The sequence below is a fragment of the Mastacembelus armatus genome, chromosome 2, assembly GCF_900324485.2.
Source record: "Mastacembelus armatus chromosome 2, fMasArm1.2, whole genome shotgun sequence".
In the NCBI taxonomy this organism is placed as follows: Eukaryota; Metazoa; Chordata; class Actinopteri; order Synbranchiformes; family Mastacembelidae; genus Mastacembelus; species Mastacembelus armatus.
In genome coordinates this window covers 10,144,473-10,160,431 of record NC_046634.1, presented here as the reverse complement: position 1 = coordinate 10,160,431, position 15,959 = coordinate 10,144,473, and positions in this window count along the sequence as shown.

The window sequence follows — 15,959 nt, the reverse complement described above, 5'->3', positions numbered from 1 at the left end:
TGAATGGAGACAAAGTGCCCTCACCTGACCCGGTGCTGCCTTCAGGTGCTTCTTACAGGACGGGCACCGGGGCAGAAAACCCTCAGCTGCACTTTGTGAGGTTTTTCAGAAAAGAGAGCACAGGCTGAAGCGTGACACTGCAAAAACCAGAACTGGTTCTCAAATATATGCAAAATAATAAATAAATAAATAAATAATAATAATAAAATACAGCATCGATATGTCTGAGGGACTAAAATGACCTGTCAATCAAGTGTTGTTTTATTCCTGACAACATGACAAATGTTGAACAGCTCCTGTATTCTCTCACACACGTACACACACACACACACACACACACACACACACTGAGGGGTCAAGCATGGAGGTCAAGATTAATTCAAGATCAAACAAATGTCTAAACCCTCAGTGAGGACGGGGTTTAGTGTCAGCAGACGCTCTGCAGCCTCTGTATCTCCTGGAAACACACACTGCACTGTCAGACCACAGTGTGTGTGTGTGTGTGTGTGGGGGGGGTGATATTATTGGTAACACACACACACACACACTTTATACAAACTGTGTTTTGGTTAAAATATACATTATCATGTGAAACTTAACTGGACAAAATAATCTGTTTTTTTTTCCTGCACCTGGTCTTTTATCAGCTGCTGCTCGTCACTGAGGTGCAGTGGGAAAGCGAGGCGGTGAACCTTGAGTTAAGGTTATCTTGTCAAACGTGTATTTTTCAGCTCAAGCACCGACCGTCACTTTTTGTACTTCACCGAAATCATCAATATCAATTTACTGATCGGTTGCGTTTCGATGAATGATCCCTCTGAACGTCTCCTGCATCGAAACGCACGTTTCCTCTTATCTCCACGGTGTCGTTTCCAACTCCGGCTCACAGTTTCCACAGAGGGTTAAAAGAACAATAAAAGCCTTTGAGGGAGCTGCTCATTAAAGGCAGCCAGGCACAGACGCTGCAGGACACAAGGTAGATGATTATCAGGCCGTGTTTGCTTGACCTTGAATTAGCCTTGACGTTTATGCCCGACCACCTCACCCCGGGGATGAAAAGGTCAGCGAGGGCAGCGCAGACACATAAAGTGACAGGTCACGTCAAACTCTGTAAACAAATTCAACTCTGTGGAAAGAAGCAGCTTAAGAAAAAAGAAGTTTCAAGCCCTCGGTGCGTTTGGCCCTGAGCGCTCCGCTGCGAAGCACTGACCCACGTTTGGCAACAGACAAAATGACGAAAGATTCACCACATTAAGCTGCAGCCAAACCACAACTGTGCAGCTGAGTGTGTGCAGACACACAGCCTGTTTCCCCTCAGCAATTATCCCAGGATGGGGAAGATTTGCGAAACATTACCATGACATTTTGGTTACTTTAAGCAGTTTACGTTCCACTCTCCGTGCTCCACCTATAGCGCTGCACTGTGTCTCCTATCTGAGCGGAGACAATAGGAACAAGATGTAGGCGACGCACAAATAAACGAGGAAACAGAAAAACCGCTTTCAAAAGTGACAAAGCAAAGAGCTGAGCAGAAAGTAACAGAGAGTAAAAGTGGTATATGAGGAAGAGAAAAGGAGCTGGAAAGTCTGAAGAGTGAGTTTAACTACTGGATCTGATAAATACTGTCTGGATTCAGTTTTCTTCTCACGGGAAATTACGATTGCGACCATTTGTGGCAAACATCGCCAAGGTTAACCAGAGCTATTCAGAGTCGGTCAGCATCTCTCCGGCTTCTCTCTTTTGTTCTGAGATCAGTTTTTGGGAGAATTAGCAGCCATTTGTGAGAAACCGACTTGTTATTGAGTTTGGGGAGTCAAAACATTTGCGGTGTGGGAACCAGCCGGTCGGGTTTGAAGATTGAAGGATGTTATCTCAAGGATAAAACACGTAGGTTTCTGCAGAGGATAAGATGACATTTCCAATGGACACACCGCCAAAATAAAAGCATTCCCATTTCTGCATCTCATATCCTGAGCAGCTGCAAAGTGGAATCCAGTCTGAAGCAAGCGAGACGGTATTTGACATTGTTGGGATGAGGGATCTAAAATTTTATGCGAAAGTAAATTTAAATGTTTTGTGCACTGGAACCAGTCATCTGGTTTTCATTCCTGCAAGGAAGAAATACCAGAATTTAAGATAATTGAAGGTAAATTAATAAGTCAGCAGAGGAATTATAAATATTTGAAATTGTACTTTCTTCCAAGCAGGAAAATATTTTATCTATAATATAATCAAAGCCTCCACATCTGTGCTTCAGCAGCTGCATGTTGCATGGTTCTGTCCTGCTAATGGTTCTGACAGCTCCCCGTTATTGTTCACCAACACCAGCACCGTGCACAACAGGAACATAGGCATCGACACGTTTTCAAAAAGACCTGAGCGGGCGGCTGCCCCCTAACCTGCCCCGTCCTGTACAGTCGTCTGGTCACAGGTGTGTGGGATCTAAAACTGGCCTGAAACAAAACCAAAGAATCCTGAACGTCGTCTGTGTGACTGCTGATAAAGTGAGTTCAGGTGTGTGGGACTCTTTGGTTTTCATTTTCAAGCTTTAAATTTAATTCAGAGTTATTCGGGACTTTTGGCCCATTCTGATTTTGGACTCTTTCTGGCTGCCATGAAGTGGAAGCCATTGTAGGTCCGGAATCAGCTCCAGTTTCAACAGCACCTAGAACAAAATCAGATCATGGTATGTGGCCTGGACGCCATTTCCACCTGCCACTAAAATACAGTCTGTATATGTTACCTGGATCCAGATGTGCTAAGGCCAGGTGTAAATGTTCTGGTTTAATACAGAAAAGGTTGAAGAACGTTCCAGGGGTCACGGTGCAGCCGACCATCCACCTCTGTTTGACACCACAAGATAACTGGGCTAAATGGAGCAGATGATAAACTAGATATTTTAATATTCAGATCCAGATCCAGATCCAGATCCAGATCCAGTAGGTAGCTGTCAATAGCAGGTGTAAATGGGGTCTTGGGGTATATGGGAGTCAAACTACTATGGGGCTGATCCTTCAGGCCTTTTAAAAGAAGAAACTTATCAGGTTTAAAAATCTCCAGATTAAAACTTTAAAACAACACTGAGCGTCTACCAGTGTGATGTAAACAGAGGTGTTCTGGATCACAGCCTGACCCAAATATTCACCTGTCCCTCCTAACTGCAGGGTTTGGTTACACTATCACAGAAACGGGTCTGGTCTGCCTGAGACTGGATGCTTTAAACCTGCTGGTCTGAAATCAGGACTCTGTCCCCCTGCAGAGGGCAGGTGATGTTTTAGATGAACGAGATGTTTCAGCGCCGTGAAAACCAGATCACAACATCTAGCTGGGGATGGATAATCCTCCACAGGGAGGGAGCGACTGACGAAGGGTTAAACAGTTGGAAAAGAGTGAATCATGCCGAATTCCTCGACTCTGACATTCCTACATGCTCGGACACAGGTTGTCTCACTATACCAAAAACCACAACAAAGACCAGTGTTTATCCCCCAGAGGACATGACTGGACTGGACGCCCCTCTGAAATTACACGCGCTGGTACATGCAAACGTTGCTGAGTCCTGTTTGTGAGAGCAGATGTCCGTCTCATGTACCGAACCACTTATTTGTCGTGGTTTTTTCAGGAACACGCCACAGTGACACAAGCTCAAATGGATCCAGGAAGCAGCGGTCTGGAACGAGAGCAACAACAACCTCCTGAGTGTCCTGAAACTATAATGAACCGTCGCATGGGGCCGATCGCCGGCCTTTAATGTGGGCAAACAAGACATGAAAGAGAGAGAGCCATAAAGAGCCCAATGAATAGATAATCTATCTCTCCTATAGGACGCTTGACAAACGAGGGTTTAGAAGTTTACTGCATCCGAAACGCCCTCGCTTTTATCGGGCGTCATTGTCCTGAAGGCCTCACCTAATGACGTTTAACGTGCAGGCTTCCTCAGCATTACACGGAAAGCAGAGGGTTAATCAATGCTAACACACTAACTGGCAGAGACCGTGCTCTTCCCATGACCTCTCCGTGTTCTGGACGGCAGAATTATCACACAGGCTGCACAAACATCACAATTAGCACGATTTGAGGAAAAGAAATGGCCCAGCAGGTGAACCCAACCCTCCGCTGAACTCTGAGCTAGGAAATAAACAGAAACCACCCATCTGAAACGGCGCCGAGGAAACGGGAGGGAAACGATGAGTTTTTTACCACAGAACAACACAAAGACATTCAAACACACAAAGTGCCGCCTCTATGAAGTGATATTCATAAAGCTCCTCAACACTAGTCACAGTCTGCGGCTCAGTGGAGACACATGTGTGGATGGAGAGAAAGTGTCCAACAGCATCTCAGGCTCTTGACTGTAACCAGGACTCTGTGTTACCAGCACGGCTAGAAATGTTTCCTCATCTCACACTGTCCCTCTGTTCAAACAGACTCAAAACATGAGTCAACTGTGCACCAGGGAAACACCAGACCAGCTCAGTCCACCCAGAGACCCACACCTCGCTCCTCATGCGCGCCCCCCTCCAGCGGAATCGGCCCGTCCTAACCACGGCAACTGGAAAGCATGCATAGCTAACGCCTGCAGGATTGTGTGGAGGCTTTTGTCTGGCAAGAGGACTTGATTGCCCGGGACTTTCTTTGGCATCACACCCTGATCCACTATCCATTTTTTAGGACGCAAAAGGAGCCGCTGTACAAAGCTGACATGCATAATATGAAAAGTATTCCCAGGCCGGGCCAGTTAAAATTCATTTTAAACTGTTTACCCGGGCAAAACAATGGGCGGCGGTCACGGCTGTTATCTGCCGATTTATTAGAGAAATGCAGAAAGAAAGAATTGGCAGGCAGAGTGGTGAGAGGGCAGAAGAAGATGGGTGGAGGGGGGGCAGAAGAGATGCACTCAAAAATCACTTCTTTCACCGTTACTCCTCTGGCCATCGCTGGTCGGACAAAAGGATGAAAAAGTGCTGGCGCTGAGAGCTGCTTTCAGTCCACACAGCTCATCTTTGTGTCGGGAAAATGAGCCAATTTCCATAAGCGATTGGGAGGACAATGTATTAAACAAGCGTGCATGCAGAGCGACAATAAGAGAAGAACAGGAGACCGGCCTGGATCGTCTCAGTGTGGGCATTCCTGAAGTTACAGTGCCGAGGCTTTTGATCCTAGGAGGGTAGGAGGAAAAACGCCAGTCTGACCACGGTCGTCTAAAAATGTAAAGAGGGGAGATCACATGACCACGTCAGATTGTTTTCTACAATCACTGACTGGATTATGAAGTTACTGTCGTATAAACGTCAGTGTGGACGCTAAGTTTGTCTATGGACTTAAAGGGACACTTCACTGTTTTCAGGTGTGTGTGTCAGTGAACGACAGCTTTCCTCTGTGTGACCTGTGACCTTTCCTGTGTGTGACCTGTGACCTTTCCTGTGTGTGACCTGTGACCTTTCCTGTGTGTGACCTGTGACCTTTCCTGTGTGTGACCTGTGACCTTTCCTGTGTGTGACCTGTGAGCAGAGCTCTGTGGAAAAAACTCCAACCTGGACACCATGAGGACCAATTACAGTCCGTTACAGGAGGTTGGCGCAATGCATCCTGGGCGTTGTAGGATTTTTCACCTTTTGGGAATGAGACGTCCTTCTTCTCCAGTCACAAGGCAGTAAGAATATTTTTCACTGTTTGACACATAGAGGACTGTGGTGGATTAAATGATCACCTGTGGATTAGCAGATTATTCCTCTCACTGATGTTCCAGGGTATGTTTTAACAGAAACAGCTGCTTTTACTTAGCAGGGCAGTCTCTTAGCAGCACAGCTGTCTACACCAGCCTTGTGCTTTGCAACTGCAACCCAAAGTGACTTTTTTTAGCTTGAAGCCTGTTTTCTTACAGCTTCTGCAGCTGAAACTGTGTGTGCTGGGCTGTCAACACTAAAAACTCTTCTGAGAACACAGCAGAGCAGCGGCTGAACGGACGCGACGTTGCGCCGGCGGAGGCCGCAGCAGCTGCTAACCCGCTGTGGCCGACGAGGCCTCGCAGCTGCACGGTGTGACGACAAGACCGCTTCCCAGACCCACTCGAGGAGCGTGTCTGTACAGAGTGCCGGCAGATGCTGGATGAGCCGACGCTGCTGCCGGTTTCCCACATCCTCGTCGAGGCCGTGATGTGGCAGAGAGTCGGGGAGCGGGACAGCGGGGGCTATCTGAGGACACTAATGAGCTCGTGCTTTCAGGGGACGACAACACGGGAACCAGAGCACATTTGGGCTTCATGTGTTCACACACACACTCACACACACACACACACACACACACACACACACACAACAAACCCTCCCTCCCTCTCTAAGGCATACAAAACACACACACACAAAACAGGGGGTAAGAGCTTAGTGGGGAGCGGAGGATGTCAGGGACCCCCTGCTGTGCTCCACACTGTGATTCAGTGATGCTCTGAGATGGGACATCGCATGACTGGGAGCACAATACTGTGTGTGCATGCATGTATCAGTGTAAGGCTGCATATGTGTGTGTGTGTGTGTGTCTTTCCTTTAGTGTACTCCTGCACAAACACACACACACACATCACTGGAGTGGCCCCCTGCTGCGTTCCTATCAGCGTCAGCAGTGAATCGGCGTGCTCAACCAGCAGTAAAGCCCCAAAATCTCACTCCACTGACCCTGGACGGACAATAAACTGCATCTAATTACTGGCGCATGCACTCCCAGCACTCCCAGCACTCCCAGCGCGGCGCTCTCTGGCACCAGCCATGGATATTCACGAAAAGCAACCGGAGTGCGGGCCAACTTCTCTTACAGATATAACGTTTTTTGACAGCTTAAGCCTTTTTGGGTGATGCACGGCACGGAGCACAAAAGGCCGCACTCGTGTCGTGTGGCCAGCGCTGTGGAAAACAAATTTCTGACCGACTGTGCAACACGTTGGCCCGTCCTGAGCGGAGAGTGTGTATCACGTCTTCTCTTTGATGCCCAGGACTTATTAAGGTCCATTCTGATTGGGTCTCCTTTTTTATTAGCAATCACTGCAGCTGCATCAGGAAAAACAAACCTGCCGGGCCAAAAACATCAGCAGTCAGATGCTCAGGCAGGTTAGAGACCGACCAGCAGCTTAGCCAAACGAATTCTGAGGTAACAGAGCAAACAGTAAAGCCATCAGTCAAACCCTCCGCTGCAAACAAAAGGTCATGGACTGATGTTTCCCCCAGATGGACAAAATGGTGGGATTAAGGATGAGCAGACGTGGCTTCCACTTAAACAATAAACATATTCTCTTCTGCAGAAACTAATCAGCTTCCACGGTTCTCTGTTCCACCTTTAAGTTCCAGTTCTTTCCAAGGAGACGTGGACTCACTGCAGCCCCTTCAGTGTTCTCATCCATTCTTGGTGCTTTCAGACGTTCTGGCTCATTGATGACCTGAGACTGACCCTGAGTCCGTTGTCTCCAGAACGTCCTTAGAATTTCACTGCACAGATTCAAGCACCAGCTGAATCAGCCAGGTTCCACAGTGGGTGGTGGCCTTTTCTTTGTAAGCCTCAGGGTTTCTTCTCAAACGGAAGGAAAAGCTCTGATTTTGCTTTGTCCACCTGCCATATCATGCGTCTCAACAAACTGGACTCTGGACAAACTTTTTTTTGATGTTTCAAAAGATGGTGGTTCCTGGGTCTTCTTCCATGGAATCTGTTTTAGAGGTTTTCCCTGATTCTTTTTCCACTGTTCAAACAATCTGACTTCACTTTTCCTCCTGTGGCCACGTCCAGAGAGGCTGGCTCCTCTCCCACGGACCTTAAACGTCTCAAACGTAAACCTGTGATACTAATTAAACACAAGAGCCTGTTTGAAATATCGATAAAGGCCACTTACTTTTCATCACTTCTCAGGAACCAGCACCAATGACGGTCCAGCCTGCTGCAGAAGATCTTGGCACAATAATTCAAGCAATAATTCAGCTGTTTTTGACAGAGCTGGCTCCGGCGGCCGCACAGGTACCTGCTCTTCCAGCAAAGTCTGTGGTCATTCATGAAAAACAGCCACAGAAAAACTGACATGGTGCAACTGAAGCAGTGGAACAGGTGCTGCTAGTCATCTGTGCCACCTGCTACTGACCAGGTAAAGCAAAACCACAGTGAGGTGAAGCCAAGGATGGTCAAACTGCCAAAACCGGGCTGGAATTAAAGGAGCAGGACCAACAATGGCCTCTAGAAACAGGGTCCATTCATTTTTCATCTGCATCGCCCGCTGGAACAAAAGGGCGTCTGATGATTTGCATGTCAGATTATTGTTACGATGTGCATCACCTGCCTGTCTGTCTGCGCAGACATGTCAGTGGAGGTTGAATTTCTTTCTTCCTCCCTCAAAAGGAAGCGGTGGAGGTGACTGAAGGCCTCGCCGGCTGACAGCCAGCTTTTATTGATGACAGGTCCCCCACCCTGCTTTGAATAGGTGGGCCGGGGCGAACAATAGCTGCCGCTGGGACGCAGGTTTGTGAAAAGGCCTCGGCACGTTGACAGGTGCTGCTGAAAGGACGAGCAGGGTGTCGGTGCCTCGGTGCCCCCGCAGGTGTGGAGACATCAGGGATGGCAGAACACCTGTGACGTCCTTCGCTTCACGCTCATGATCTCATGGTATCGCTTTTCATACGCGGCCATGACAAAAGATACGGCGGCACCGAGCGGCCCTGACAGCACGCCACGCTCCACCTGTCCACTTCATAGCACCGGGCTCAGGGTGACACTTCAGCAGGAAACATGAGATTGTGCACGTGTGATTCTGCTCCTCAATAACTTGAACACATCAGCAGAACTTCACTCTAGTTAGCGTGCAGAAAAACATTCAGGTGTATGTGTTTGTTTGTTGTGTCGAGCCAGACATTACTGATGTGCGACGCGTAAATAACTTCCTGTTTGAATGACGTTGCTCTCGGACACTGACCTGCAGGATCCAGCTGCGGCTCGGCCTCGGCGGCACAACGGGCCACGTGCAGGAGCTGTTTTGATCTGAAGAGGCCGGTACGAGTCATTTAGGAGGACCTGTCGCTTTCACCAGCTCTTTTTGTACACAAACAAAATTCACTAGTGGCCCAGACCTGTCGCGCGCGCGCACACACACACACACACACACACACACACACACACACACACACACACACACACACACACACACACACACACACACACACACACACACGTGAGAAATATTCTTGTTGCTTGTCTTTTTTTTATTTAACTTCATTGTTTCCAGGAAAACTAACTGAACAAAACATTCAAACTTGCTTCCAAACGTTTTTGTCAGTATTTACACGTCGAGGCTCCCGCAGTAACACTCACGTTAAAGGCAGATGTGAAGTAGGTGACGTGAAGGTGAGCGTCGTGCAGCGTGGGTGGCTTCCTCTGCACTAATGAACTAATTGGCTGCACGAAGTGAGACGGATGTGGGGGAGGGCTCATCACTGCACACCCAGCTCAATTAGTCTATTCATTAACAAGCGAATAATCATGTGCCTTTGTTTCACACAGTCTCTTTGGTAAATATGTATGAAGTGACCTAGAAACACGCACAATGGCAACTTCTGCTTTAAGTCGGCAGCAGGAACAATGATGGTTTTCACTGACGATGTCGTCACTGGGCTGAATTATCATCAACAACCTGCTGTGTTTTGTCCCTCATCACTGCTCATTAGGCTCATACATAAATGCACACACACACACACACACACACACACACACTCTCACACACACACACACTCAGCCACAGGTTCCAGGCAGCAATCAGTTCTTTAAAGTGGTGAATAAATCAGTGAGAAATCTATTTTCAGTGCAACTAAACTGTTGCTGATGTGATGTTGATTTATATGCCTCTGTAATGACGCAGTGAAGGGGCTTATGGGTAAGAGTAAGGACACAGAGACGAGCCGACAAGGAGCTGCACACTGATTGGTTGGTTTGACTTCCTGTGAGAGACTTTCAGATGAAGACAAAGACTACAAAAACCAGGAGGGAACAGGAGGAACAGACCTGTCCTGAACTGTTGAGAAGACAGATCGATGTTTTCAGACGCTCCGTGCAGTGATGTGAACGTATGATTTATAATTCTGCATAAAATAAACTATCCAGTCTGGAAGACTTTAAAAAGAACCACGGTGCTTATATGGCCAAAGGTATGTGGACACCCTCTGTTCCAATAGAGGGAAGCATAAAATGATAGTTTAGAAAATAGTGTTTGTCCAACTTTGCATTAGCAGCTTGTGCTCCTTCTTTCCTGTTTCAGCGTGACAGCTCCTGCGTGTCCAGAGCCAGATCCCCGAAGACATGCTTCGGTTTGGACGAACTCTACTGGCCTGACCTCAACCCCGCCCAGCACTTCTGGGACGAAGCGAAGGGCGATGGCGCAGCAGACCTTATCGGCCAGCGTCAGCGCTGATCCTCGTGTCTGAATGGGAGCAAATCTCTGCAGTCGGGTTCAACATCTGGTGGAAAGACTGAGAGCAGAGGAGCGGAGGCCGTTACAGCCGCACATTAATGATGCACATGTTGGACATATGGCTGCAGCATCCGCGTGTCCGCACGGGGCACCCTGAACATTTCCATGCTGTCGTACTAACTACACCTATTTCAGTTCCTGTGAATGTTTGTTTTAGCCGTGTATGTTTCACGTTGTGTTTACTCAAACACTGAACGTGCAGCTCTGAGGAGATTACACTGATAACCCCTCAGACGGGTCCACGTCAGTCACACCGTAGACCCTTAAGAGATCCGTTTTCTGAAAGTCTTTGTTGGTCTTTTAAAACCCCGCAGCCTGTCAGTGCAGCATTTAACTCTATAGATTCTTACATTAATGATGCGATTGTCTTTGTTTTACTCACAACCGTTTCCCATTAAGGCCTCTGTGCAGCACAGCGCTGCCAAATGCCCATAAGCAGAGAGAATATACAACGTGAACTGAAACACTGTGCTTATGTTACAGAACAATGGCAACAAACAAACACTACAATGAGTTGCGTGTTGGCCTGAGAGCAGGAGTGAATTGTGAGAAACAAGGCAGACAAAGTCAAACTGCACCAAGTGGGAGTTGGAATTATCATAATTGGAGGCCACGGCAGCAGGGGGAGAATCTGGCAGCCAGTTCAAAATGTGATATTCTGAACCCCGAGTGCACAAACAATAGACACGATGTACGATCGTGCACGACCGTCCTCTGGCTTGACTGACGAGCCAGGAGGAGAAGAAGAGTCTGAATCTGGCATCAGTTTCCTCTTTGTTGTCAGTTTTCTTTCTGGACAGATGAGAAAAGACAGACGGGCTGTGACGCCCTCGTTTAACAATCAACGGTCTCTCCAAGTCACTAATCACAGGAACACGGCGCTCGATGCAGCCTCAGAGGTCACAGAGGAGATTTCGAAGGATCGCTGCTAATTTGTCATTAACATCTGCGTCTTTGTTGTCGATTTCCGGACAAAAGGACGGTCGGTGCCTTTTTTATTCCACCCAGAAAAGAAACGCCACCGAGCGACCGACTCTTCAAAGTCGAACTGGGGAGATCAGGAAGTGGATACACAACGGTGGGATGCTGCGGACCAAAACTCATCTCCTGTTCTTGTGATGTTTTTAGGGCAGGATCACACAAACACATGTTGGAGCTGGGAGGAAACCAGGGGATTTGAGGAACCATCTGTTGGCCGAAGCCTTTGGGAAGCTCACTAAGATGATCTTAGGATATTGCTCTCCCCAGGTGGGGATGGCAGGGGCTCTGCGGGGGCCCCTCGGGTACCAGCAGAGAAGGGAGGGAAACGGACAGCTTAAGGAGCACCGGCTCACTGGTGCCATAATCTCATTTTCATTCATAACGTTCGGCCGCTTCAGGTCAGAGGAAAGGAAAAATAACAGAGCATCACAGAGTTGGACCTGCGTCCCAGACTGGTGGAGGCCAGAGCAGGTCAGATGGTTTTAGTTTGCCAGTTCTTTGAAATCAACCCCACAAGCAGAAAGAAGTGGATTATCTAAATGTTTAAGCATCGCACACACAGCAGATGACTCACAGATCAGAGAGAAAAGAGGAGGATTCCTGTGGTGAGGCAGGAAGAACAAGAATCACTAACAAAACTGGCAAAACATCCATCAACTTCACCGCCTGCAGGGGGGCCCAGGGCTCTTCAGCTCTGTGGTCCAGGATAACGTTAAGATGAGATGGTGAAGCGAGAACCGCTGAGAGTTTCAGGACAATTTCCAGCAACACACCCAGGATGCACCTGCTTCTCCAGCCTGGGCGATACACCTTGTCCTGGACCTGACAGCCTGTAGGATCAGGGTAGGACTTAATCGGACTGGAGGAGCCAAAGGACAGAACTACCCCAAGCCTGTAAATGAGACTCTTCACTGTTACCTCTGTGTCTTCACCTTTGACCTGAGCCAACACATAATGTTTGAGTGATCTAATGACAACAGGTCCGACCTGGTCCCAGTGGCTGCTGGGACGTAAAGGTTTAAACACCAGGGCCTCGCATCAACTTCAGCAACAGACAAAAACAAACCGAGATGAAAAATGAAGTTTAACAAGCTGAAGCTCAGTTTTTTTCATTTGTCCACGACAGCAGTTCTGCAACCACATGCTGTGGAGTCAGATTTACTCTGGTTAATGTGTTTGTCTGCAGGCAGACGCACCGGGAATCAAACCTGTAACCACCTGGCTCCAGGGCCGCCTCTGTCCGTCGGTTAAAGACCTCCTAAAAAGCGGCTTGTCCACTGTTAGAGCATTATGGATTAGTTACAGTCTGCAGGCTGCAATAATTACCACAACAAACAAGAGGCCCCTAAGCCGGGCACTTTTCTGCTCCACTTCCAGACTTTTCCAACCTGTAATTAGGATTTTACTCATCTCCTCCTCCTCGGCCTCTTCTTCCTCCTCCCTCCTTCACCTCCCTCCACCATCTTCCACCTCCCTCTGCCTCTCACAAATCTCCTCCTGGTTCCACTCGGCCTTATCTTTCTGTTCCTGTTTTACACCTTCCTCCCTCGTTTTATCCGTCCGTTCAACCTTCACCCTCCTCCTTTCTCCTCCTCCTCCTCCTCCTCCTCCTCCTCCTCCTCCTCCTCCTCCTCCTCCCTCCAAGGTAATGACTGCTTTAAGTCGAGGAAACCCAAATCTTGGCGAACAGATTGTTGGACGCTGGTTGACCTGTCAAAGCGAGCACAATTGTGGCACAGGATTGAAAATCTAAATCTGCATTAGAGGCTTTTGTTGGGCCTGAGGCGAGTCGCTCTGCACGAAGGTTTTTTTTTATCTCACACACACACACACACACACACACACACACACACACACACTCGAGGCTCGTCAGCGTCGGCAGGCAGCAGCTCCTTCCTACAAGCTGAACTTTCTGGCGGCTTCAGGTGGATTTTCACTTCAGCATGAAGAGAAATTGAATTTACGGCGAGCGAACACGTCAACATGTTAAATTATCGTCCTGCAGTCTGGACGTGCAAAGCGCTAAAGACTGTTATCTCAGCTGTCTGGTGATGCCTGCAGTGATAATCCAATGTTTGAGAGTGAAGTTTAATAAAAGGCTGCAGGAAATTCAATGAACAAATGAATGAATGATCAGATTTTGATCTTAATCTCCCAGAAATATAATTAATTTACAAGTTCAGCCCAAACGTAGCAGATTAGGGTTTTTATCTTCAGGCCACAGTTTGAGCTTTAACTCCACGTGGAGACACTGTGTGTTACAGGTTAAATACAGACCTAAGGATTTAATGTGTCTGTTTGTTTGTTTGTCTGTTTGTTTGTTTACTTGTTTGTGCCGGTTGTTGTCATATGTGAAAGCATAAGGGCCTGAGAACGTGGATAATCCTTCCTGCAGTTAATGCGCTGGCCCAGATTTCTGCACAGTCCAGGCTCTAATAGACGAGATCAAGACCAAGCGTCTTAACGAGCTACGGGTCCTGCCTCTACTACTACTACAATTACTACTACTAACTACTACTACTAACTACTGCTACCTACTACTACTGTTACTGCACATTTAACATGCTGCCTCTACTACTACTACTACAATTACTACTACTAACTACTGCTACCTACTACTACTGTTACTGCACATTTAACATGCTGCCTCTACTACTACTACTACAATTACTACTACTAACTACTACTACTAACTACTGCTACCTACTACTACTGTTACTGCACATTTAACATGCTGCCTCTACTACTACTACTACAATTACTACTACTAACTACTGCTACCTACTACTACTGTTACTGCACATTTAACATGCTGCCTCTACTACTACTACTACAATTACTACTACTAACTACTACTACTAACTACTGCTACCTACTACTACTGTTACTGCACATTTAACATGCTGCCTCTACTACTACTACTACAATTACTACTACTAACTACTGCTACCTACTACTACTGTTACTGCACATTTAACATGCTGCCTCTACTACTACTACTACAATTACTACTACTAACTACTACTACTAACTACTGCTACCTACTACTACTGTTACTGCACATTTAACATGCTGCCTCTACTACTACTACTACAATTACTACTACTAACTACTGCTACCTACTACTACTGTCGCTGCACATTTAACATGCTGCCTCTACTACTACTACTACAATTACTACTACTAACTACTGCTACCTACTACTACTGTTACTGCACATTTAACATGCTGCCTCTACTACTACTACTACAATTACTACTACTAACTACTGCTACCTACTACTACTGTTACTGCACATTTAACATGCTGCCTCTACTACTACTACTACAATTACTACTACTAACTACTGCTACCTACTACTACTGTTACTGCACATTTAACATGCTGCCTCTACTACTACTACTACAATTACTACTACTAACTACTGTTACCTACTACCACTATTACTGCAATTTTTCTACTACTACCAAAACTACTTGACTGCTTTCTCTGCTACTACTACAACCAATACCACTATTTCTGCTCCCTATACTACTACTACTAGTACCAAAACCACAGCTGCCACTGCACCTACTGATAACGAAGTATTATTAATTAGACAATTACTGTGTATGATTGACTATTTATTTATCAGTTTACTGTAAACATGACAGTCAGAACTGTGTGTATCAGCCATGTAGAAGCATCAGTCTGTTCTGCAGAACAACAACCGGGGGATTAATTAATTAAACTGATGCGGTCCTCCTGATCAAACCTTAGCAGATTAATAGCTACAACATTAAGCCATTCAAATCTTATCACGGGTAATCATCCATCAAGGAGTCCACTGAGGAACCCGCTCACGGCCCTTCAAGACCTTCTTCTAAGTCCTGATTAGCGTTTGCGGGCTGCCGATCAGTCTGTCCAAACCAAACCAAAGGGGCAAAGTAGGTATTAAATATGAAAACATTTTAAATTACACTCATTTAGTTCTTCTCTCTCAGTGTTTCCTCGAAGCCAAAACTAGAAAGAGATTTGAAACTTTGCAGAAATTGAATGTTTGTTACAGGAATTAAATATATGGCTGGTGAAGGAAATGGAACTTGGACTGTTGGAAGGTGTTTAAACCTGATTTCCCCTGACGCTAAATATCAGCCGCAGAACTAACTGAGCTGGAACATCGCCGGACTGATCTGTAGTAAATGAAGACTTGGTGAGCTCTCTTCCTCCAGAAACTTCTCCCTACAATAAAGGAAGCCTCGAGCACGAAGACCTCGTGTCCTCTTCCACGTCACTGGTCATCGAGGGGATGTGGTTGTGGGGCTGCCAGTCCCTTTTGTTTGGCTCTGATCTGAGATTACTTTCATAGTCCTGAAGAATGCTCATCGAAAATATCTCCCTGTACATCTGTGCGGTTCTTTTCCGCTCTCCCCGTAACCTGCCGTTTAACTGTAGCAGCCTTTGTTCCTTCTGAAAACCAGCGTGGAACACAATTGAAAACTTGGCAGCG